Below are 25,572 nucleotides of genomic sequence, written 5' to 3'. Positions count from 1 at the left end.
GAGAACGCATACTATTTACTTATGCAACAAAGCCGAAAATGCATTGAATTTATATTTATCAAACTGACTCCGTTGTCAAGTTCCACTGGTAAATCTCGAGAATACAAAAATAAACATGCAGGCGAAGCTCGTTTTTCGTTTTGGAATCATGCACACAATGGTGACGACGTAGTGCTCATCGATTCACACAGAGCCCCCTTAGATAACGCATACTAGGCATCAATGTATATTAAGATTATTGTAACGGTTTTTACGGCTTCAAAAACCATGAACATACATATAGATTATTCGGATTCGTGTGGCAAAGTCGCCAAACATCGTTTCAAAAAGTATCATAATATACATCTTTTGACTAGCGGTGTTATAAGGGGACGAATAAGTGTTAGGCGTAATACAAGGATAATCCGGTCGTCTTCACTGAAGACGTGGTTTTAGATTGTAATCTATCGGTGACATTTCACGACAGAGCGTCGTTGAAGAGGCCCGTGTATTTAAATCGCCGATAATACGCTGGCTTAAAATCCATCGTACTGACCAACGGATTAATTGTAAGTGGTTCGCGGAGAACCGGATCGTTGATGTGAGCAATTAGTCTGCTCTGTTTCACAGGTTACTCGATATATACGATCCCTGATCTTTCTACCCGTTCCGAAATAGACGTCTACGTAGTCAATTATATAATATCTTATCGAATAAACCGGAAACTCCACCTTATCCTCGGGTATATATTGCATCGTCTTATAACTTATTTTTACCCCTTTGATTTAATCTTTTTCGATACGAGAACTTGTTTTTAGAATAGATACAAAAAAAAACTGTTTGTGATGTTATCTCTGTGGTGCAATCTGCGACAAGCTCTTGAATGATATGTACTATTTTACGAGTATAGTATAGTATAGTGTATATTTATTACTCATCACAGTTATACAAACTGGTGTGATGATAAACATATTTTCCAGAAAAAAAAAACCAATAGAATGAAGTCCACTGAAGATGACGTGATATGAAAAAGGATATGTTCAAAAGAGAAGGTTCATTTTCTGAGACTTATTTACAATTCCCCGGTATGCGCAGGGGATGGGAGGGATTTTGTGAACCAACTGCCGATGTCTCTTTTTACAGAAGTGTATTCGCCTATATAGGCATTCCCGGCCATCCTTTTCGTCCGTGACGATGGTGAGATGATCCATATATAAGAATTGCAATTTTGGCGACGTCCGCCTTGTCGAGAATTGGCCATAACCGAATGAGGTACATGTACATGTTCCTGCGCAATAATAAAGTTTAACTCGTATACGATGACGATGCCTCTCGCGCAAAATGGCTGAAGTTTCACAAAGATCAAGAATGATCGCGTCACAACGTCGTTCATTAATATTCATATTCAAACGGTGACGTCACACGACACGAAAGAGCAGCCGCGTGGTCGTATCGTATATATTGGTAATGAAGCTTTGAGCGTTCACTAAACTGACGATCAAGGCAAACTCTCGATACAATCACAGCTCGCTGTCGAACGTCGTTGTTGATCTGGAAGTAGCGACAAATCATTTTCCATCCCTAGTTCGTCGTGTGAATTACGTACGTCAAAAAGTCGACCTTGCGCGCAGAAACGAAAGGAAATTTCCTCGAAAAGCGTGTGCAAAATATCAAGGTATGTTTTATTCTTTTTTTTCAAATCTCCGGTTGAAATAGATATGCGACGGAATACGTTCTAATTTTTCCTAAAAAATTTATCTGAATATCTAACCGAAACTGAATTTCTGCTTAAATATAGATTTATTTGTCAATGAATGATAACTGATTGCATGGTATTAGCAAGTGAGGAAAGTTACAAACATTTCATACAACTCGATGAGGTCGAAATAAATTTCAGTAATACCGCATAAAAATCCGTTTAAATTTCTTACAATGTTATCATTTCGAAGATTAGGTTCAACCACAATTGAAATCAAGCTATGAAAGCCTTTGATTTATTTACTTAAATACGTAAATATTCTTCAGACCGATTTTGAAAATGGTAACAATCAGTTTTAGGTAACAAAAATGCTTATTACAGCAGGTTCGATTGTCGAGATTTCGCGCATGTATCCAAAAGGGGTGGCTCCAAAGATATCCGAATTAGCAACATTCGGAGATCACTTTTCTAGGGGTTCAGGCAGTCGGCTAAGAACACATTCGTCATGAAAACTTGTGTTTCTGGGTAAGGAAATGTTGCGTCAGCATAATTTCAAAATGCTTATTTCATAATAGTCGACTTAATATTATTCGGTGTATATATTTCGAATCTAACGCGACACCGTCGATTAGTTCAACCGAGTTATGTAGATTTCATCTCAAAACAGGGATTGGTTCCTTAAAACAGGGATTGACCCTGTCATTCATTTGAACGGTATATTTCGTTTGCTTTGTTTTGATTTGTCGGTGTCCCTTATAAAAGTCACAACATCTAGCTACTGGGAGCGAAACGGGCGGTTCGATTTTGAAATCGGAAATCGAATTACACAGATATAGTTGCATGATCGGCGGTCGAATAACAGAATTTTCTGTTAAAATTCGAAGTACAGGATTATTGAAAATTTCGGTCTCGGTTCATTCAAACAATCTTCCAATCGGCCTGTGATTAGCATCGAGCAAAAGCCACATCGGAAAACATTTTTCGGCTTTGTGTATATTTCATTCAGTATTATTCGCCCATACGACTGACCGTGAATTCTTAAGTCGGGGGAAACACGGTTAAGAATTGTAACGGGCGCTCCGCAATAGATACGAAATCCATTCATTTCGTAATATCGGTTTCATTTTTGTGTGTGACGACGATTTGAATTTTTGATGCTCGAGTATAGGTTTCGGATAAAGGGTAAATCATCCGATACCCGCGACGACAGTCGACGAATCGACCGCCGCGTCGATATACGACGGAACCTTAAACGTCGTCGTACGCGGGCGAATCCATCGATGACGATTTCAATTCGGGGCTGACGTTTAGCATCGGAATTGACCTGCAATGAGCATCGGGGTATAATTCATCAAAATCTTAATTCGCATTCAAATTGCGGTCACGAATTCGATATAGAACTTCCAACTCAAAGACCGGTCGCGATCGCTAATCGAATCGCGTCGGTTTATCGGTGGCATTTTGACGAACTAACCGACTGACTGATGTTGACGGTTTGATAATAATCACGTTTTATCTTACGCGATACGCATATATAGGTTGTTATTAAGAAAATCAAATTTCACCGATTTAAATTAGAGAGTACCCCTCGAAAGCCTGACAAACATTGGATGGTTAACTATTATTGTTATTGCTACTATTATCATTATCATTATTATTCATCACCAAAGTCACATATACTTTTATGGTGGATGTATCCAGGTACATTAGAAAATATGATATACGACATCAACACTCTAATACCAGAGGTACAATGCAAGTGCGTATCAAGAGGTTTATGAGACGCGTCGAGAGGAGCTTTGTTTGTGAAATAAGTTCATTAAAAAAAAAAACATTTCATACAATCCTGGAGTTTAGAAATTTTCAATGCATGAAATTCAATAAAGACACTTGGCCTTTTCAGCTTTTGCTGTATGTTTCTCCTTAATAGAATGTTAGAAAAGGACGAATCATAACATGATGATATTCATCTTCAATTTCTCGCGTGTAACAGTGTACACACAATCTTTCGTTCTTTCTGTGGTGTCGGGGTTTCGTCCATCTCCCTGTTTCTTTTCTACTTTTAAGTCGTAATTTGAAGTTCTAAAGCGACGGAACGATTTAACAGCATATGGGGAACAGTTTTCTAAATATTATTTTTTCATATTTTATATGCGCTTTGATTTCCTCGAATCCATTGCGAGGGAGCGTTGAAATCAGCTCGAAACTGCGGAACTGGATCTCGTTTCTCTGAATACTTTCTATTTCCTCGTCACTAAAATAACCATTTGACATTTTATTTTGCGTAAGATTAACTGACTCACGGGATCTATTTATTCGTCAAATTATTTTTTCTAGCGTTCTGAACATAAAGCCACAAAGTTAGCACTGGTCGAACCTTTTCCGTACAAAGCAAAATCGTGGTTTAGGTGATTCTTTATTTTCATCGTCAAGTTCGCCGACTCTTCTGTCGATTGCATGTTCGCTACTTGTCATCTTCGCAGCGCGTGATCGCGATCATTTTCACCGTGATTAATCTAATTTCCTAACGGCAGATTTACCGGGAAAATTACAGAAGTTTTTTCGTCGAGTGTTGCATCGTTTTGGTGAACTTTGCGTTAGCATTAACTCGATCAGAACAGGAACGCTGACAAACACCTGTCCAAATATCTCCGACAACCCGGAATCAGACTGCAGACGAGATTTTCTGCGAAAGTTAATTTTTCGCGTTTCATATTTTGATAGGTATTTATGCGGACGATACGAACTTCCTCATTTTGGAAAAGTCAATATAAACGCAGGTTTTTGTAATGGACATAAGTTCTTTTAAACGTATATAGCGCTCACGTCTAGAAACTATCGTCCAATGCTCAACTAACTATTAACGCATTTTTTAAAAGTGAAGTATTCTACATGGTACGCTACACTGATAAAAATCTATTTTAGAATTAAATGTGCAGATGATCTTGTAAATTCTTATCTCATTCTCATTTTCATCGTTTTTTTAAAAGGTAATCCATAAAAATTGTTGTATTCCATGGTGCAGTCGCGTCTTAAAATGTAATTTAATTTAATGTAATTTATTTCATCACCAATTGTAATTACAAATAAAATATATAACAAATAAGTAGATTGATGATGAGGGACCTGAACAGAGCCTTAAGGCTGTACAATCACTAGGACGTTCAGGCCCCCTAGAGAAAAAAAAGAAGATTGATGGTAATAATAACAATAGTAATGCTAATGATAATAATAGTTAAGTTAAAAAGTAGCCTTCAATCTTTAGACTGGTCTTAAGTTGTTAGCTTTAGAACTGAAATGGTCGTCGCAGGCCGTCTCAGATTGGTCTTAAATCTAAGCCACTATGACTATGACGATGGAACCAGTCACTTACGATTTGCATCAATTCTGAATATTTTGTCGGTATTGTTGATAGAGACATTCAATTAATAACGGACCAGGAAGATATTTTCAACCTTGCAATTTGATCGTTATATGTGTGGTATTTGTCGTTAGGTAAAACCGACTAACGTTGAAAAAACACCGTCTCGTTAAACATAAACTTCTTTCGCGCGCGCGCTACGTGTTAAACTATCAAAATATAACATCCACAATATTCGGTTGTCGTCCACTGTCGTCGTGATATTTGGGATTAAATTGATGCATATGCGGCCGGGGAATTCAAGCGCATCCGAGCCGATGACAGGACTGGATTAGATTTTACGTGTGATGAGCACGTACGTACGTACGTAAGGTTGTTTGACCTTAGTTCGGTTTTAAAGATACCTCGATATATGTATGAGTTGAGAGACTATTTCAATGTCTCTAATGTTATTGAGCGAAAACTTAACGTATTCCTAAACAACAGCTATTGTTTTTTTCTGACGTTTGATGGGTGGAATATAATTATCATATAACTATTCGGGTGGAATACTATTTTCGAAATTTTCTGTATTTTCAAATCTGAATTAAAAGGGATTGGCCCTGTGATTTATTTGATTGGTAGATTTCGTTTGATTTTTTTTTTGATTTGGTGTCCCTTACAGACCCACCACACCTACCTGCGAAGTACAGATAGTTCGAAAAGTACAGATAGTTGTGTGATCGGTGGTCGAGCTTACAGAATGTTTTGTTTAAATCGAAGTACAATCGGGAAATTCGGTTTTAGTGAACAGCTGTTGAAATGTCGATATCCAGTAGTACAGTTTACGAAAGAGGGCCCTGTACACGTATATGTGTATATACCATATGTACCCGTATCGTCTGGTCTAAGTAGGGGGATGCATACAAGGTGATCGCTACTTTCAATTAGATTTCAATCACGATTACAACTCGTATACGGTTGTCGCAATACGATTACATCTCGCATACATATAAGCAACAACACGCAAGCTCGAATTAACTTTAATCTCAGGATGCATACACGTATAATGTACGCACCAGACATGTCGTCTATAGAAATATGCGGCTATCCATTCCCTGTCCAGCTCACGACGTATCGGGAAGGCAATACTAAGGCGCACTCCCGCATGGGGGCTAATAAAACCGTATATACCTAGTTGTTCTATGGTGAGAATTTTTGTAACATGAACTGAGCGTGTCACATCTCTTATGACACTTGGACAACCATAAAGGCATTATTAAGCGTACTCACGCGCTGCAATGCACCTATTTTTGTTCATTTACAAAATGAAAAAGGGTACTAAAAGTTTAGATGGACTCATGCAAGTCTCACAAGTCCCATGGATCCACCCTTGAATTTCACATAGTACCGACTAAAGCGTCTGTACCCATGGACTTAAAACTAGATACTATAAACTCCACGAACTTAATGGTAAAAACTCTATATGTACAATCTCTTAATCTGTACATACATGACGTACTACACGAATTCCTGCCAATTCAGACCTCTTTCCATAGCATTTTGATATGCATTGAATAATCATCAAGCTAGATTATTTCCCGAATATTGTTTGTTCGGTAACACTTTGTATCGGTCCAAGTTTAGGGATATAGTATTCAGTTTCAGGAAGCACTCGAAATTAACGTGTCTATTAAGTAGGCGGACAATCAGTTGGTCGTCGAATGTACAGAAATAAGATGAATAGAACGAGATTGAGAAACTTATTCAATTTTGAATTGAAGCTGCTGAGTGATCCAATGGGGGTTGCGCTCTTCGTGCATGCATATCGACAAATTGGGTCCTCGGGATTTAGCTCATATACCCTATTGGCGTAGTTATTATTTCGGCTTACAACTATAAGAAATTAGTTGGGTGCACGCGGGATTCGAGAATTATACTTATCACTAAGAAATGGGTCGATATAAGATCAACGCCATTAGGTTATGAGCTGAACCCCAAGAACCCAATTATTAGTCGATATACACATAATCACAATCTGCATTTTGCTGAATTTTAACATCGCTTTATAGATATGAAACTTTTTTTAAACACGCGTTATTCATACATGACTACTTTGAATCGACCACGGTTTCTTTATCCGTTGTTCATTTCGAGGCAATTCGTTTTCACGTATCGAATGGCGGGGGGAATTACGTCGATCGTGAGTCTGCCCACTATTGCATATGCGAGGCGGCTTTTCGCTCGCTCCACATATCTCGACGAACAGGAACGCCGAAGAAAAACGACGTTTTGAACGCGCGCAAAAACCAAGACGTGGTCCAGCTGCAAGTGTAATGGAGCGCGTTGTCCTGCCCGTACGTGCGAAAAATACGTGCTTAGCGGCTTCAGCGACCGCCATGGTTTTGTCTTCGTGAAAAAGACATCGGTCCGAACTCTCGACTCAGCGAAGATCTTTAGTACACGATGGCGGGCAGAAGCATTATCTCCGTCATGAAATAATTAACGACCTCGGACGTATCGAAAAAATTTCGCGCGCCTTCTGATTGTTTTACAGTAACCAGAACCTCATCTTAGAAGCTAGACGGAAATTCTGACGGCGTATCAGACATGTTCAGAAGGGGCTCAACGTGAGACAATTTCCGTTTTTTTTTTTCTATCCACCTAATCATTTTCATTAACAAGCGATGTACTTGTCAGTTAGCGTATAAGGACATTGTCATCTTAAGATTTAAGTCATCAAGATTTCAGGGTCTACGCAGAACCCACTGTAATCTTAGCAAAGTCCACTAATACTCTTAGATCCTATATATCCAGATGAATGGTTACCGTCTTTCACGAACAACTGTACAGCTTTGCTCGACCACTTATTTACTGCATATCATTTACCCTAGGTGTTCGTCGTAAATATGGCAGGTATAGTCTTATCCTATTTCTAGAGATACTCTTACGACGTCGGACGAAGTTATCGCCAGTCCATTTAGCGTGTACGAAAGCAATTTGAGTCGAACGAAAATCGGATGCGGAACGATATTGCGGACATTAAAGGGCCCGAATCAGAGCGCTTTGAGAGAGTCACAAGAAGAATAGGGCATTAGCGCTAATGTCGACTAACCTCGTGTGCCGCGCAACTGAAGATCCGATAGAGGTTTATATAGTCATTAGTGACCAATTCAGCAAAGGCATCTTCACCCACAAATGACGTTATTGCCGGCATTATCTTAAACGAGTCCTGTTATTGGCAAAGGCGACCGTATTGGGTATATAGCACATAGCCCCAGCTATTTAATTGGAAATTCCGATTTTACATGTAGCAAAGATAACATAATTGATACTTTCATTTATATCGCGCAATCAAATTAAACTAAATTTTAAGACTATCAAGGGAAACATGTATGGATTATCTGTTTCTCTTATTGCTCTCGAATTTTCCAGATCTTTTACATAGCAAGCTTCACTTTTTTATGAAGCCCCTTAGCGGATATAAATCCAAGATAGATATGCTGTTTTCTATAGAGTACCAATAAAAACATATAGATACTATGAACTCTAACTTGAATAAAAGTATAGTAGTATTTATTTTTCATTAGGTTGTTACATTATTACATTATTGATATTGCATGATATAATATACAGTGAAATATATAGTGAAAAAATGTAACAAGAAAATGTGGGCATTAGGACCTAGCTTAACAGTAACTTTAATGAGCAGGACTTAACTTAAAGATTATTTGTGAGATTTATTCGTTTCGGTGTTGCAAATGTGTGTTATGAGACTGCATTACTATTTTGTGTCTACTTAGATTTTCGGCACTTTCTTCATTACATTATACAGGGTTGGAAATTCGATACCGCCGAGGTGTGCTACCTCATAAATAAATGTTTGGATAACCGACACCGTGTTCCCAATCCAATATGGTAATCCGGCACTAATTCGGACACGTAATAAGCCCGTGTACACAACACCGCCCGCGAAGATGCGAATAAATTTACGAAATTATTCCCGTGCCTTCTAAATTACCCAGAGATGGAGAGAATGAGAGAACAGAGATTGACTCTCAAATACATGTAAATACGGCGCAAAGGTAACAAGGTTTATCGTCATATAACAGTTCATATATTGCGACTTCATTTTCCGGGGGAAATAATATAACTATATACGTGTGTAAGTACATACTAGTAAACGACCTCAGTAAATGCCAGAATGAACGCGTGGTGATTGATTTACCGAGAAGAAAGGAAGAAGTCCCGTGAAATAACTTCCGCAAAATAGTGGCGTAAATTAATGTTCATTTCTTCATTGGCTTCGGCCGCGAAAATGTCGTGGTGAGATTGCGTCTGATCTGTTACAATATGTCGTATACTGTTAGGTGACCATGGTTTACGTAAGAAAAACTAGATAACCATTGAAGAAACACTATATGCGCGTTGTGACGATTATCTATGGAGAATCCCACGATAATAACGAAAAAAAAGTATTTTACTTGAAGTACAAAACTATGTTTCCTTGAGTACAGTTCATTCGACGTTTCGACTATATTCTAATAGTCATCTTCAGAAATACTGAAACAAGAATCGAGTTCAATAACGAGAATTCCACAATGATAATGAAAGACAAAGTCCGAAAATGTTTCCTAGAGCTAGTAGTTTATTCGACTTTTCGACTATATTCTAATAGTCATCTTCAAGAATACCCGGTACTCTACCGTCAGTATTCCTGGCGATGACTATTAGTATTATAGTCGAAACGTCGAATAAACTCTGGCTCTAGAAAATATTTTCGGACTTTGTCTTTCATTATCATGTGGGATTCTCGTTATTTTATCGTCACAATCGTCGAATATAGTTTTTTATCAATGGTGAAGAATCGAGTTCGCTCATACATCAGAACGAATACGGTTAAACACGGTTTGAGGAAGACGTATATATAAATTACATAAATATTTTGTGCTAGTAGCCTCGAGGTGTTATCGAACACCGTTTCGGTTATCTTCGCCGCTGTTTATCAATTTAGTTGGCGCAAGCACCGGGCGTCGCTCGGGTCGTTACCGTCGAATCGGCGACTGCTAGGCAAAATGAACGGTGATTTTATTGGGGTAGACACCTCATCGCATTTGTACGAAAATAAATCCCAGATTGATATTTAATTCGCGTCAGTTGTGGCCATCATGATGTGATTACCGCGCGCTGATGATCGATCGCCGACAAAACGTAGCCGCATGGCCATTTACCGTCGGTGTATGATCGGGAAAAAAACAAGTCGACCGTCTTGGAAAAACTAACCGATTCAGATGATAGATAAGACGCGGAATTGGCCGAGAAAAATGTTTATTTGACGACGAAAACCTATTTGCGGGATTAGTGTAATAAATCAAATTGTATACCGTCGACAATCAGGGCGCCTGTTTACCGACGAAAATCTAGTATTCGGTTTTTGTGCTCGGTGAAAAGAAACTTGTTGCATTCTGGTGTCTGCGTATTTCGCGATGCGCGAAACTAAATGAAATGTAATTTCCCGATTCAAAATCAAATGCCTCTCTTATTTAGCCCTTTAAGACGTGGATCACTACCCGTCAATAAAACAGGATATCGACTGGCAGTGTCTATCGGCCAAATCGAAAATGACGTCATTAATTATACAGCGCAGCGTTATATCTACATATATACGCCAAACCTAACAAAAAAGAAAATTACGTGAAGAAAATTACTTGTGTTTATGTCACATTAAATGAAAATTCACATTCTATATATTTCTGCAAGAGTCGAACAGCTGGAAATGAACATATATAAGACTCCATAATCGCGGTAGAATAGCCACACTATGTAACGTGGAGATCAGATTGTAAAGTTTAAAACCCACTATTTATAGAATTTGAAATATTAAAAACTAATTCTTTTAGCACGACATTTCGAATTCTCATAAGAGATCATCTTCAGGTGTTTTGGAGGGTGAGAGTTCGGAACGTCGTGTATTTCGAATTGAATTCTTTCTTAAATAAATTTCGTTATCAATCGGAGGAACCCCCTCCCCCTTGTCCACAAAAGTCCAAAAAATCTAATCCCCCATCCCCCTACAGCGTGGATGTCTATTATGGAACGCCCCTTATGGGATTGGACCTTAGTTAATTTTTTTTATACGAAATGAACACACTATGCAAACCGTATACAATATTGTACTTTGTCCTGTTGAACGTTTTGCTAATATCAATACAGAATTGCAAATCAGTATCATTACAATTTTAGAGGCGTCGGCAAATCTGATTAGATAAATGAATTTAATTATTCAGATGAATTTGCTCTAGTTTATATGCAGCTTCGAAGAGAACGTATTTCGCGAGTTAAAATCAACGTTTTCGCAGTCATCCAGATTTCCAACAGACGCCGACTGTGCCGATGCGGTTATAGAGGACCGAGAAAGCCGATGATTCGATTAACTATCTTTGAACCGGTTAAAACTTAATTTTCCGCGTACCAGGGACTCAAGGGGTAGCGGTTATCGTCGTATCGCAAATTCGCAATGTCCCAAGAAGAACATACTCGCATCGCGCTGCGCCAAAACGAATAACATATATATGTTCACAAATAGCACAAGCTTATCACATCCGCTGACGTCATACGTAATAAAGTTTCATCGTTCGCTACAGCTCGGCGCGAAACTTGATCCGAACAGGTTCAAAAGTTACCATCAGCACTGAACCGGCGACCATCGACATTTCGTCGTTATTGTTCGCATTTATCCTTAACCATCAATTCAAGCGGCAGGCGGGCGGCTCGATGTCGATTCCATTATTGTGCCGAATCCTCCGGCAGAATTTGCCAGTACGTTAACTCCAATCAGATTTCAACAGTATCGATTTCAGTTCCTCGATATTCGGCGTTTTCTATAAAGTGCGTTCGTGTCATTCGGATGAAGATGTGTATATACGTGCGTAACTATATACCGAATAGCGCATAGAAACAAAAGTGTCCACTTAAATCAGAATCGGTCTTTTCGATCGAGTTCGTCTCTAGCTTTTTGCATCCAAGTCTTCGCAATACGAATGGACTGATCTTAATTCGCAGTAGCTTCACCAGTCAACACGAATGAACTGCGCGTAATATTGGCCTAGCGCCAGAATTTTCGTTGCAACCCGAACAAACTCTTAATTAATTAATGAAGAAATTGAATTGATTGAAGGGTTAAATTTTAAAATGAAACTGGTTTCAGGCATTACAAATATCCCGCATTCGACATCAACGTTGAATGTTGAATGATGATGAAAACTACGATATCAAATTTTGTCTCGGCTGTCCGTTCTTGACTTGAAATATTAATGACGGCGCCCCTCGATAAGGTTCACTGTGTCATCGATCATCTCCATTGCGGCGAACTTAGCCGTGGCGTAAAAAGCGGCCTTTTAAAATGCGACTCAATCGGGCGGACGAGAATGAAAAACCGAATAGTAGTTTTTCGCGTGCGGCCGGATTTTACAATCCTTAATCACAAATTAAGATACTTGAAAAACGTAAATTATAAACTTTGCCGGTGTGGGCTCTATGCATAGAGCGTTCGCGTCGTTTCGTTTTAATGCCGGAAACGTCTGTATTTTCCCCCACGTGACATAATTCTGATTTATTAGGCTATTAATGAACAAACCTTTAAGCTTCGAAAAGACATCAATTTTTACGCATAAAACCAACAAACACAAGCACACACAAAAAGGCTCTAATGCTTTCTTGTTCACTGCACGCAATATTTAACCATTTTGTAAATACACAACTGATAACTACAGCAGATAGAAAGCAGATAGCACGAATTTTTCAATCAAAAATAATTGTTTTTTCATTCGATCGATTATGAAGGGAAAAATATCTTTTTCAAAATACGGTTCATTGAATGATATCAAAATCGTCGGATTATTTTTTTTTCAAGGTTATTTAGTTTAGTGTACGTCGCGCCCGCCTTAATTTGTTTGTAGAAATAACATTAACAAAAGTGATCGATTGATAGAAAAACCGTAATGAATTAAGTAGCGAAAAGCTAAATACTCTGTAGTGTCTGAGTATACATATACATGTAGTGTTTGAATAAATGGAAGTGGAAAATTCCACGTGAATATAATATATCCACAGCACTTCGATGGACGTATTTTAATCAATGTAATCTGACTCGTCTTCTCGATCTATAGACGTTATGGCGGGGGCGCATTTTCCGACGTTGGTCAGCTATTGACGACTATTTCCGGCGTTTAAATGGACGCCGCCATGTTTGTTGTCGGACGGAAAACGACGCGGAACAGGCTATATTTAAATCAATCAGTCGCTGGTGTCCGGTGCCATTGTCTAACAGGAAGTCCAACAACGATGCGGTTATAGAGTTTTGAGCGTCAGGATTCGAATCAAACACATCAAAATATCTACGAGTGATTTCTTTTCATTATTGTCATTAAATCACATTATCATTATCATGATTAGGATTATCATTATTAATATTATTATCATTATTATTATCATAGTATTGTTATCATTATTAGTATTACTATTTCTACTTATTGCTGCAGCATTCAATATACACAGGGTTTCAGTGCCAGCTTATTGGCTGGCCCTGGATCACTCATAACCATACCATCTTACGCAATGAAGAAATATATTGATTATTCATTACATTGTATGTATTGTGTAATGGTCTACGAAAAATAGGTTTTACTTTAAATTTTCGGAAAATTCGTTAGATCTACGAAGTGGTAGCCGTGTTTTCCGTTTTCGTTTGCGAAAATGATGTCATTGTTATTGTTGTGTTGAATCAACGATGCTATTTATTGTGCCTGCCGGGTTGAATTTGCGAATTTTACTCGCTAATGAGCTGCTATACGTGACGACTTACGGCAACAGGCGAAAAATCAAGTCAGTTTCCGTAGTTAGACAATTTCCTATTAAAATCGACGTGATCGCGATAATAATTTGACTAGAGGCACAGACAGGCATCTTCTCGTATCGCATACGGAGTACATTTTTTTGTTATAGTATGCCTATCGTTTCTTAGATTGTCTGTCGGAGCTTTGTAGATTTTTTTAGGTTCGTAATCAGCTCTCAATGCCAATGCTAGCTCGCGATAACAATAATAACCTCATTTTCTAATGGGAAATTACAGTTTGTTGACACGAACGCTTTCGGGATCATATCCTTCCCTGGCAGGGAGGGATTCGAACCTGATGGCACGCCAAGGTTTCGTGCCGCGGCCGAATGTAGCGATGCCACCAGGTTCGAATCCCTCTCATCGCCCAGTAACGTGGGTTATAAGAAAATAAATCTTTTCAAAAATATGATCATATTGTATTGAATGATATATTTACCATATTATCATCCGTTTACTTTGGGTCAGCGGAACTCAGGCGGGAAGGCAACCGATTCGATATGGCCGAAAAACAATTGGTGCACGTCTAAAAACAACAATCGAGATTCCGGCGACAGATTTGTGTGATTTATGCGAAATTCATGCTAACTACGAACCGATAATTTGACGTACAGTCCGCTGAATAATGACGATAATGGTAATATAACTCACGCTAGATCCGTCTTACAGTTCCGTCTGACAGACAGTTTGCGGCGCCATTAGTTTGCCAGACAATTGTATTAAAGCGATCTATCGACGACTTTTCCGGAGAATTGGGGAAACAATTTTCACAGGTCAAAACGATGCGTCGACCTTGGCAATTGATTTTGCATGCGAGTGTATATTCGTGCTTGGAGTAACCTCGGAGTAATCAGACTGATTACTCCAAGGAATAACAGACTGAACCCAAAGTAACAGACTGACTCAGACTCAGTCTGATTATTCCTAGATGTGTGTACGTGGGAGTTCATACATTTCTGTAGTCACCGATCAGCCAAAAGCTATATTATTGATCGAACGTATTCTTTTCCGTTCCGAGCAAAGAACAACAGAGCTGAAATGCACATATTTCAATTCAATTTACTCCTACCTGCTACGTGAAGAACGTATCAAATCTACTTCTAAAAAATCTTCGTTCTTCTCCAACATTTTCAAAGGCTGTTTCCGAGTTTTATTTCTCGTTTTTGCTTCACATGCTCGTAATGTTGACAAAGGTATTCGCTATTAGCCATGTATACGTCTAATGATGAGCCAAAGTTGGTTGTTATAAATATGTAAACGTCTTCAACGTTTTGATATATTGTTTATGGTAAAGTTCCAAGTGAAGGTTTTCTTTTAGAATTTGTTCAGTCCGTTCAAGATTTGATTATATTCAAAAGAATTAATGATGTGTCACAAACTTAAATTTGAATATAAATGACGTCACCATAGATATCCATTAGTCTAACCCGGTGGTGGCCGAAGTGGAATCTCATAATATATGATATGTTTCATTTTTGTTATCAGTTTGACTCTCTTGAATTTATAGTTGTATTTCTCAATGAATGAAATCTCTGATATTGAATATAGCCGCAAAGCAGCGATAACGGGTTTTCTGGTAACTAACTGTTTATCCAATCCCGGAATCTTAGCATCGTCATTTTAACTTTAGCAATGTACTCGTAGTATCTCATTTGAATGTTCATTTGTTATTTAAGTTAGGTGAATTCATCCTATTTTACTTCTGTTTCATAAAGCGAACGAATGGTCGCGATATAATGTTGTTTTAGGTACAGATTTTCGCCGTGGCCGCGTAAAGGGTATGTAAAAAAAATGTTGCGAGTCTTTGCACACGCGTCGGGCGAAAGCCAATCACGAAGTCTCGGCGAAAAAAAAATAATCCAGTTACGCGCGGCTGGATACACGTCCCATCTGATCACCTAGTAAGGCGAGCTGACCACTCCAATCCGTCCACGGGGTCGACTAGACTTTTAATAATTGGTAAACTCTGAATATTTCATATTCGTCGTTTATTTTGATGATGAATTTTCACAAGTCACGTACGAAACTGAATAATGCAGCGCATAGGATATACACCTCTACACTCAGATATTGATGAATTATTATTTCCTTCCATTTACTCCTTGTTTGATGTCGAGTGTATGAAGTGCGATGGCTTTTTCCGGCCACGATTCGTAAACAGGAAACGCGCTGCTTAAAAGCCGCCGTATTTGAAATATCTTAGTAATAATATTCAACGGCTAATATAGCGTCTGCGCGCATTGAGTAAGATAAGAAACGCTTTGACTTTCATCAATGACTCGTACGTAGTACAGAAGATATAATGTACATGTAATATGCATACATTTTGAAAATGTGATGCTCAGATATAACCCTATGAGTGGTTCCCGTTGATATAACGAAGGTCTAAGTAAACGAACAAATTCAATATGTATAACATCATAATGATAAAATAGTTGTAAATGTAACGTTTCTGCTTATTCTTTCCTTCCATCCATCCATCCATCCATCCGTCCGTCCGCCCGTTCCGATCCTTCGGAAAAAGTTCTTTATTTGGATGAGTATAACGGCTTCATTTTGAACTCATTGACTATACATTTGTACATACACAAATTCCAGAATTTGTCTAGTTATTTTTGATCGTAAAATCGACAAGCACAATATAGCAGAGAGTTATCTAATACAGGCTCCTCGCACAGGAGCCAGTTGAACTGCCATGACTTAGACTTAAAACCGGCCTTAGACCAACTCAGTTCTATAGACCAGCCTTAAGATTTATGTATCATGATTGAGGATATACAAGAAAGGGAAACTCATTTATTCTGAATACACAATTTTTGACCATGAATAGAGCATTAAGTCACGACTGTGGAACTGGGCCCAGGAGTTACGTAAGCATTTTGACGTAAACGATTAGGTAACCACACTATCGTTTATCGCCAGTTATGAAATTATCGAGAGGAGTATATATTATGTACACCACTCTTCCTTTCTATGTGATCAAGTGACAATGACAAAGATTTCGCATTTCTTCGCGAGCGAATCAACACCAGGAAATGGCCGGTTTTTTTCTCGCTGATCTTAGATATCGGCGTTAAATTAATTTCTAAATGTAACCTTTTAGTGATTTTTTTCATAACGCTCACCGGATACGTCAACATGTCATCGGGCTATCACGTACACGACGTGTCTCGTGTTATTGCCGTGTTCAGACTAGCGCGCGGTGATTACATCAACGCCTTTCGTTTGATGTGTGACACCGAACGCCGCAATATATCGCCCGTTCATCTCTTGGCTATATGCCGCACCGTTAAAGGGGCAACCGTCGTCGTTCGGTAGTCGTTTTTCGATGCTGGAAAATCTCGATAGAGTTCTACGACGACCGAATGAAAATGAATCAGAAATTAAAATCAACACACACGACGCTTGGAAATCTCACTAGAGATCATCGTCAGATGTCAGCTTCAACTGACGATGATCTCTAATGAGAGTTTGAAACGACGTGCCTTTTGATTTTAATTTTTGATTCATTGTTTCAACTTTGCACAATGGTGGGTTTTTAAACTTATGATGAATGAAAACCCATAGGTTTTGGCTTCATTATTCCTTGCAATCGTTTATTACATTTTTTAGTTTTGATTTCAAAGGATAAGATCTATGATCATGAAATAGGCAATTATCCCTGTTCTCATTCATGTGGTTAATTTTTGATTTTATTTGATTTGTGTCCCTTTACAAACCCACCATCACTGCCAGAACGAAAGCAATACGTTTTTTATACGACTTAGTAAGTGGACTACTAGTTCTATTGGTCTACTGGTTAGCACACCTGCTTTCTACCCGGGTTCGATTCCCGGTGGGTACGCGTCATTCCACTGCCGCTTCTCTTAATCGTTACAGTCAATTTAGGTTCGATGATTATGTATCAGGTGAAGGCAACGTGGCACTATTTTTATCGTACCAATTTTATTTGAATATATAGGGTTGCTTCTATTACAATATTAAATTGCAGCTATGAAGGTTTCAGATTTAGTAGCCTTGAGACCAGCAGTGATCTATCTACCTAGTGCGCACCAGTAACATTGTCTTTTGACAGTATCTACAACGTTGACATGAAACGAAATTTCCTTCGATTCAAACAGAAAAAAGTAAAAATCTGTTAACTCGACCGTCGATTACACAACTACATCTGTATTTCGATTTCTAGAATCAAAACTAATCGAACGAAATCTACCAATCAAATAAATAACAGCGTCAATCCCTCCCTATTCTAGGATCGAAAAAAAAACATGATAGAATTACGTCAACACTTCCATTGTACAGAGACTTCCACACTAATACGAGAATGATGTAGTCCGAAAAGTTTCCTTTGGCTAAAATCTATTGAACTATTATCAATTTCGACTATAAACCTCATAGTCATCTTTCGGACTCGATCTTATGTTTCTCGTTTTATCAGTGTGGGATTCTGTTGGTGAAACAAGAAACACAGAAACATAGAGTGACACTCGTTGTGAGAAAAAGTTACAATCGTACATGCCATTGGGGGTGCTAATACAAATGAAAGATTATTTCCAATTTTGGGTGGACTGGCAAAAATTCTTCTGAAATATTATCTTTTTTTTTCTTTTTGTTTATCTTGAAATAGGGATTGACCCTGTGCTATTTATTTGGTTGGTAGATTTCGTTTTAATTTCCATCTTTTTAGCCTTAGTGCACGCAGTCTCGTAAAGGTCGTGTTTCCATTTCTAGCCGATATCGGTTTGCGAGTTTAATATTGAACTGTCAATACAATGACGGTTATATACGATGTATTCGATCGCCATTTATAGATAAAAGAGCAATTGGTAAACTGATATTGCTATCAATTATTCGTCGGGAATCGATGATTTTTTTCCTATCGTCTTGATAGCTCGTATATATGCATGCAACCTAGGTTGATCATGTCTTCACGCATGTGTATCTATGGATATCTGCGGCCCCCCAGTTGGCTATGTCAAGATTGCTTTCGGCAACGTGGAATTCGGACAGTTAAACACTAAGGCACAGTAACTGATGGCTTGTCCAAATATGCTATCGGTCGGCTTCTTTTCGTCCGCCAATCTTCTCCAATTTTCGCCAGAAAAGATTCAATTGTCGTCAATTACGAATGTTCACCGATGTCGGAGCGATTCGCCTAAGAAAAGATGATGGGCGTCTGTAGCGGAACAGGTTAAATATTGCCGCATTCTGATCTGGCCTCTACGCGTGATGTATTTCGTTAATTCACGTTGACACTTGTAATCTCGCGTCTAAACGAGATAATCCGCGGTTTACTTATGCCGCATAACGACGCCATCGGCTCGAATTCGGCGTTCATCGAATTTATCGGTAAGACAATATACTGCGGCGATCTCGCGATATTGCGTAATCGCAACGAACTCGATTATACGGCGCAGGGATGTATCTGCGTTGGTGGCGGCGGTAGATTTCGGTTCGTTTCGCGCAGTAATTAGTCCGTCCGATCGAAATCGAACGCGTACGCCGAAAAAGCGACGACGCGTTTGTATCGCACAGACTATATTTCATTTGGAATAGATAAACCCCGACGTGGTTCCTTTCTGAGTGAAATCCCACGAGAATGGCAACGCGCGATTAGACTTATTCAACTGTATAAAGCGGTATTTTCGCCCGTTTCCCCAGCGAGTTTTCGCGAGATGCCATCGGGGAGAGAAGCGTTCACGTTATGTGTGCGTCGCGATTGTTTCTCTTAATGATAAAATTCCCGTCGTTATTCACCGAGAATTTCTTCAACGTTTCATGCGGCGCGGTTAAGGCTTTTTTTAATCTCTTAAGGAATTATTCAACACGCGCGAAAAATATCTCGCCCGTAATTGTGACGTCACTTAGACGAGATTAAATCGCGCGTCTGATGAGTCTCGAGAAGTGCTTCCAGTTATGAAATTCAAAATTTACTGACGAATTAAAAAGAATTTGGGGTTTTTTTTATAGAAAATGTAGTTTTAAGTTCGAATCCTATTTTCCGATGGCTATAGTAACATATTTCGACATTTTTATTTTAAAATTTAAGGGATTTTGAAATCGGAAATTAGCCTAAATATACGTAGTTGTGTTATCGGCGATCGAAATTGCAGATTGATTCTTTAAACCGAATTACCTACGTTATTGGATATTTCGGTTCCGCTTCATGCGAAGAATCTTTCAACCAGTTTGAACCGGCAAGCGACTGACTGGGCGAACTTCGGTTATCAGAGTTAGTTGACTATCGAACTAAACGAAACCGAATGTCAGTAAGTCGGAACTATGATCCGGAAATGGTCGACCACGCGATTGTGTACAGTCACTGTAGTTCGGGCCAAGATGGCCAACACTGCAAAATACGTTACGACCGATTTATATAGTGCGTTCGGTTATTAGTTCCTACGACTAACTACGTACTACCTGGGCCACCTTCGGTTATCTGAGTTAGACGACTATAGTCGAACTAAACGAAACTGAATGATGTCCGTTAGTCGGTTTTTCGGCTATTAGTTCCGACCACTAGTCAACTAGATACGAAAACCGAATTTGGCCCTGACGGGAATACTTCGACATTACTTTATAGGCGAAGCGTATACAAAGTACATTTCCCCCGTAATCCGAGTCAACACGTTCGATTTTGGGGGAGACGTACATTTTTATCTTTATGTTGTACAACGTTGGGTTACGCTTGATCACATCCTACAAGTTGATGTGATGTTTCGCTTTGTCGATGTGATCTGTTGGGGCGAACGATTTTATTACACGTTGTTTACGCTGAAATCTCTATCGTTTATACAACAGATTAACCGAATTTTATATTTTTTCCTCTGAGGTATACATGCAAACGGCGCCCGTGCACTTATTTGATGGGCGACGAATCTGACATTTTCAAATCTCATCGCCTTTGTCTTATATCAATTTTGCTTGTCCGTCGGCGCCTCATTTAAAGGTGCATGTTCGATGAATGGCTGATGGCAAGGCTCTGTAGGGATTTGCGTGCATCGTGGCTTCAAAGAGCCACGCGTCTCACTGAAGGCAGACGAAACTGATTAATTGTGGGCGCACGAGTTGCGCCTTAATTGTTTATGGCTATTTAGCGGGTAGCGTTGTGCAGTAAATTTGACGTTTGATGAAAATCAAAGGAACTTGGGCGTTTAAAACGCGTCGCTGTCGTCGGTTTGGCACGAATGTCTCGAAATCAATGACAATTGACGTAGAGGGAACAAGATTAGTGACTTAGCGAAAGCTCCAGAAATTATCAGAATCCATTTCAAGTTAAAATCGTGTACACTCACTCATCCTCCCGCAGCAGGGATTCGAACCTGATGGCATCATGATTGCCACGATACGAAACCCCGCCGCACTAAACCGAGTGCGCAGCTACACGCGCCGCTTAGATGATGTCATTATGAGCCAATCAGATATCCCGTTTTATTTAATACCGGGTTTTTTCCATAGTTCTTCCGTGAAATTAAGAAATAATCAAGATCCATTTCAAATTTACAAATTATGTACACACGCTGTATGAATGAGGTCTACTAAGGTCCCCGCATGGTTAGACAGATTTTCACATCTTTTAAACTAAAACCTCTAACGCTATTCATTGTAGTCCATCCCTCTTTTATTTCAAAAATTTAAGTCCTGTATCGTTATAAAGGTGAACATTTCTATTTTCTGATGGTGATTATTTTATTTTTCTCGATACAGATACAGTTTAAAGAATATACGTCACTTTAAGGAAGGCGCCTCAAAAAGTTTGGTAATTTTGTGTTATTGACTGTAACTTTTTCATGTTTTGAGATACAATGTAGAGTTTTTCATCTAAGGGTTTTGTTGATCCCACTTTCGTAAAAATGTCTTCATAGAAATGCGCGTGGCCACCAGTTGAATGAAGCGCAAAGCGCACGCGAGTGGTTGACCGTCGATTTTCCTGCATACGCGTATTACGCTATTTTCATGGCAATTTTCTAAATTCTAAAGATTTTTGGGATGAGAATCATCGTTTGATTGTTTCCATGTTGGAATTGAGGGTTCTAGGTGTCTCCCCAGCGTAATTAGATTTGCAACGATGTTTGAAGTTAACAACGACCGCTGGTTTTTATTGAAAGTTTGCATCTTTGTATTGATAAAGTCGTGTCACCTAGCAGTTATCCTCTATTCTCTGATCGGCACTGTGCTCAGTCCCATGTTTAGCGTTCAACGATTGAACATTTTAGGTCAGATAAGACAAGTCTCTTGACATTTTGTATTTTATCTTGACTAGGTCCAATCCCAATGCTAAGTATCTGATTCTAATCCTCGAAAAATCTTTAGAATTTAGAAAATTGCCATGAAAATAGCGTAATTACGCGTATGCAGAAAAATTAACGGTCAACCACTCGCGTGCGCTTTGCGCATGACTCAACCGGTGGCCACGCGCGTTTCTATGAAGATATTTTTGCCAATGTAGTATCAACAAAATCCTCAGATAAAACTCTATCTATCTTCAATGAAAAATTCTACATTGTATCTCAAAACATGAAAAAGTTACAGTCAATAACCAATTTTTTTGAGGCGCCTTCCTTAAAGTGAAGTATATTTTTTAAAGTGTAACTGTATCCGACTGTTGCAGCCGAGAAAAATAAAATAAACACCATCAGAAAATAGAAATTGTCACCTTTTTAACGATACATGACTTATTAAATTTTGAAGCAAAATGGGGATGGACTACAATGAATCGCGCTAGAGGTTTTAGTTTAAAAATGTGAAAATCTTTCCAACAATGCGGGACCCGCGGGACCGCCTCAAAATGGCGCCTGGAAACTGGAAACTTCCCTATTTCAGCATCATACAACAAAAATATGTCCTCGCTGAAAATGTATCCTGTCTAGGAGTCAAGCACATGGTCGCGTTACAAGCGAAACACCGTTTGTGTTTTATGTTTCGTGTTGATTTCGTGATGTATGCGCTGAGCTAAGAAAGTTAGATTTTTACATTTTTGATATTGCCTGGATAAGTTTCATTGTGAAAAAAACCGAATATTATACTTCCTTGGGCTTGCTCAAATTTGAACCTCAGAATTAATCTCAGAATAAACCTCAGAATGAAACACATTTTTTATTAGATTAGTATAAATTTTGTTCGTCCTTGTTATAACCTATTCGATCAAATATTACGTTTCTTCTGTCCATTCCCTATTTAAAGCACTGTACAGCCATAGGGAATTTCCTGACAAAGCAACAAGGTTGAAACTGTATTTTTTGTCAAATGCACTCTGAATGGGAAATAAAAACACATGTTACGTTATTCATCATAATGCATCTCCCTTCGAGTCACAGTTGAGCACTCAATTATCGGCATTGATTTCGACCATTGATCTTCGATAAGTCGATACCGGTTTCGCTGATTAAATGCATTGAAACCCATCGATCCAATTCATGTTGACATATAATAAAATTCTGAATCCCCGATATAGAACAGCGCGGAGAATAAACGTTTTTTTTTCGTTGCAAACGGTATCTGTTCACCGTCAAAACTTTATATCAAATAAATGGACGATAATATTATGGAAATTCTATCGTAACCTCCGCGCAATAACGGATTCAAGATCATTCTCTTCAGTCATAAGAAAGCTATTACAACTTCATATATATATATATATATATATATATATATATATATATATATATATATATATATATATATATATATATATATATACATATAACAAGGCAAAGTACACAAATTTATTTTCAGAGGTAAGAAGTCTCTTTAAAATGTAACACAATGATGGAGTTGAAAGCCAACTCTGCATGTTTGCTTTTCACATCTATTTTCTTTCTAATGAAAAATACTGGGAAATGAATTTTTTCTCGAAAAACAAGGTTTCGTGTTAACCAAATGAACTTTGCATCACGATATAGTTCTGCCATTACTGTTTCTGAGAATGTGCGAACTCAATAATAGGCTTATAGTTGTTGGGTTAAGATTCAGATTTAAACCTATTGCACCTGAAATTATACAACTTTTTTGGAGCGCACAGGATACAACATATCAACAGTTACTGTTACTCCAGTTACATTTACAATTTACAATTTCAGTAACTCCTTTTATATATACACTACATATATATCATTATATCCGCAATGTACAACGATAGCTAGATGAGGCTGTTTGCCTTTTTTTAATGAAAACTGCTAGCTTCTTTTAGATATTTGGGTCCTGTGATGCAAAGGGATTCATAAATTTTCTTAAATTAATGAAAATTGCTGCTAGTTGTTGCGGTATGTTTCTCCTTAACTTTTGAAAATAGTACACTCCATATTATAAAATGGTATTCATCGCCGATTTTTAGTGAGCGTACTTTCGATTAAGATCAATTTGCGCGAAAATCAAGCTTAATGACAACACAACGACGCGTCATGATTTTTATACGTTATTTCCATTATGACACACTCATATATCATACTCAATGACTTCTGTTCATATATACATCAAAACATCTAGATTTCGACGCATTTTTTTACTCAATGCTATCATATCTGTTTTTAGAACAAATCGATCGTTGTTACGTTACCTTATAAAACTTTTTTTTTATCTTGTTCACTAAAGTGCTATTGAATGACAAACTAGCACCACATTCCGCCGCAAGAAATGAATTATACGTTACTGTAAGAAGCGACCGAAAGAATAGTTCATTAAAAACTATGATCATTAATGGATAGGACGACGTCACGTGTTCTAAAAGCCCTCTTCGAAACAACACTGACGTTTCAAATTTGTGTTGGTTGATTTTGCCTATCGACGCTTGTTGTCCTCGGGGCTGGGAAGCGAAAAACGTCGCTTTTTACGCGAAATAATCTACGTAATCGTTATCTGTTTTGCTATAGGAATTAAATCGATCGATATCTATAAGATTTTCTTGCTGCTAAAAGGTACCGGTAGACGCTGATGTCGGGTGATCCCGCGGGCCCATAGCGTGGGCCGCTTCGACAAACCACCCAAAATCCGAAGAAGCGATTCGATATCACTAAGCTAAAGCCGTTCCCCGAAACCTTTGACCTCACGACTCGTTTAAGTCGTTACCAGCCAAATAGAATCCAGTCGAGCCACTTAAAGTTTACAGTTTACAGTTTATTTGACAAACTCAAGGTCTACAATTAAGACAATGAGTGAAGAAAATAGAACAATATACAAAGTAACAGCGATCGTAACAAACATAAGTTTCTAATGAATTACCGCTGAAGTTTGGTTCTATTTGCACAACGATATTTTTGAATGAATTGCTCTTGGAAATACTCTTTTCTTTCGCGGAATGTTGTTCATAATCTTCCTGCAGGAATTCGATCTATACAGTGACAGGACCAGATTAAGTCACTTCTTGCAAACGACATCTTCGCTGTATTGACCGGTTGCCCCCTACGGTATAGGGATATTACTTTTACGACATGTTCAACATCAAAGGCCTGGACTATTCGCCCTCCGAATAATAGGCTTTACCCGATGGCTTAATCGCCGCGTAAATCCCGTCGTATCGCTGGAGTCACGCGAAGCTAAGATGTAAAATTTTGTCTCATCAACTCATTTGAATCTCTCATATCAGTCGACTGGCCATCGATGCGTCGAGGGTCATGTAAAAGAGCCTTGTGCTTTAAGTGCTTTCAACTCTCGACAGAAATGCTT

General features: G+C 38.5%; 1 protein-coding gene across 1 annotated transcript in view; it reads left to right on the top strand.

Annotated features, from left to right (window-relative positions):
• The first annotated feature begins 1,471 nt into the window (after positions 1–1,471).
• LOC141907352 (uncharacterized) overlaps positions 1,472–25,572 on the top strand; it is a 57,329-nt gene continuing 33,228 nt past the window's right edge. The window contains exon 1 of the mRNA XM_074796966.1: positions 1,472–1,654. The gene's annotated coding sequence lies outside the window, so the exon portion shown is untranslated. The remainder of the gene's footprint in view (positions 1,655–25,572) is intronic.

This window comes from Tubulanus polymorphus, chromosome 6 (genome assembly GCF_964204645.1).
Source record: "Tubulanus polymorphus chromosome 6, tnTubPoly1.2, whole genome shotgun sequence".
NCBI classification, from domain to species: domain Eukaryota; kingdom Metazoa; phylum Nemertea; class Palaeonemertea; order Tubulaniformes; family Tubulanidae; genus Tubulanus; species Tubulanus polymorphus.
Note: the sequence above shows the minus strand (reverse complement) of the source record. Positions and strands in the feature narration are given on the sequence as shown.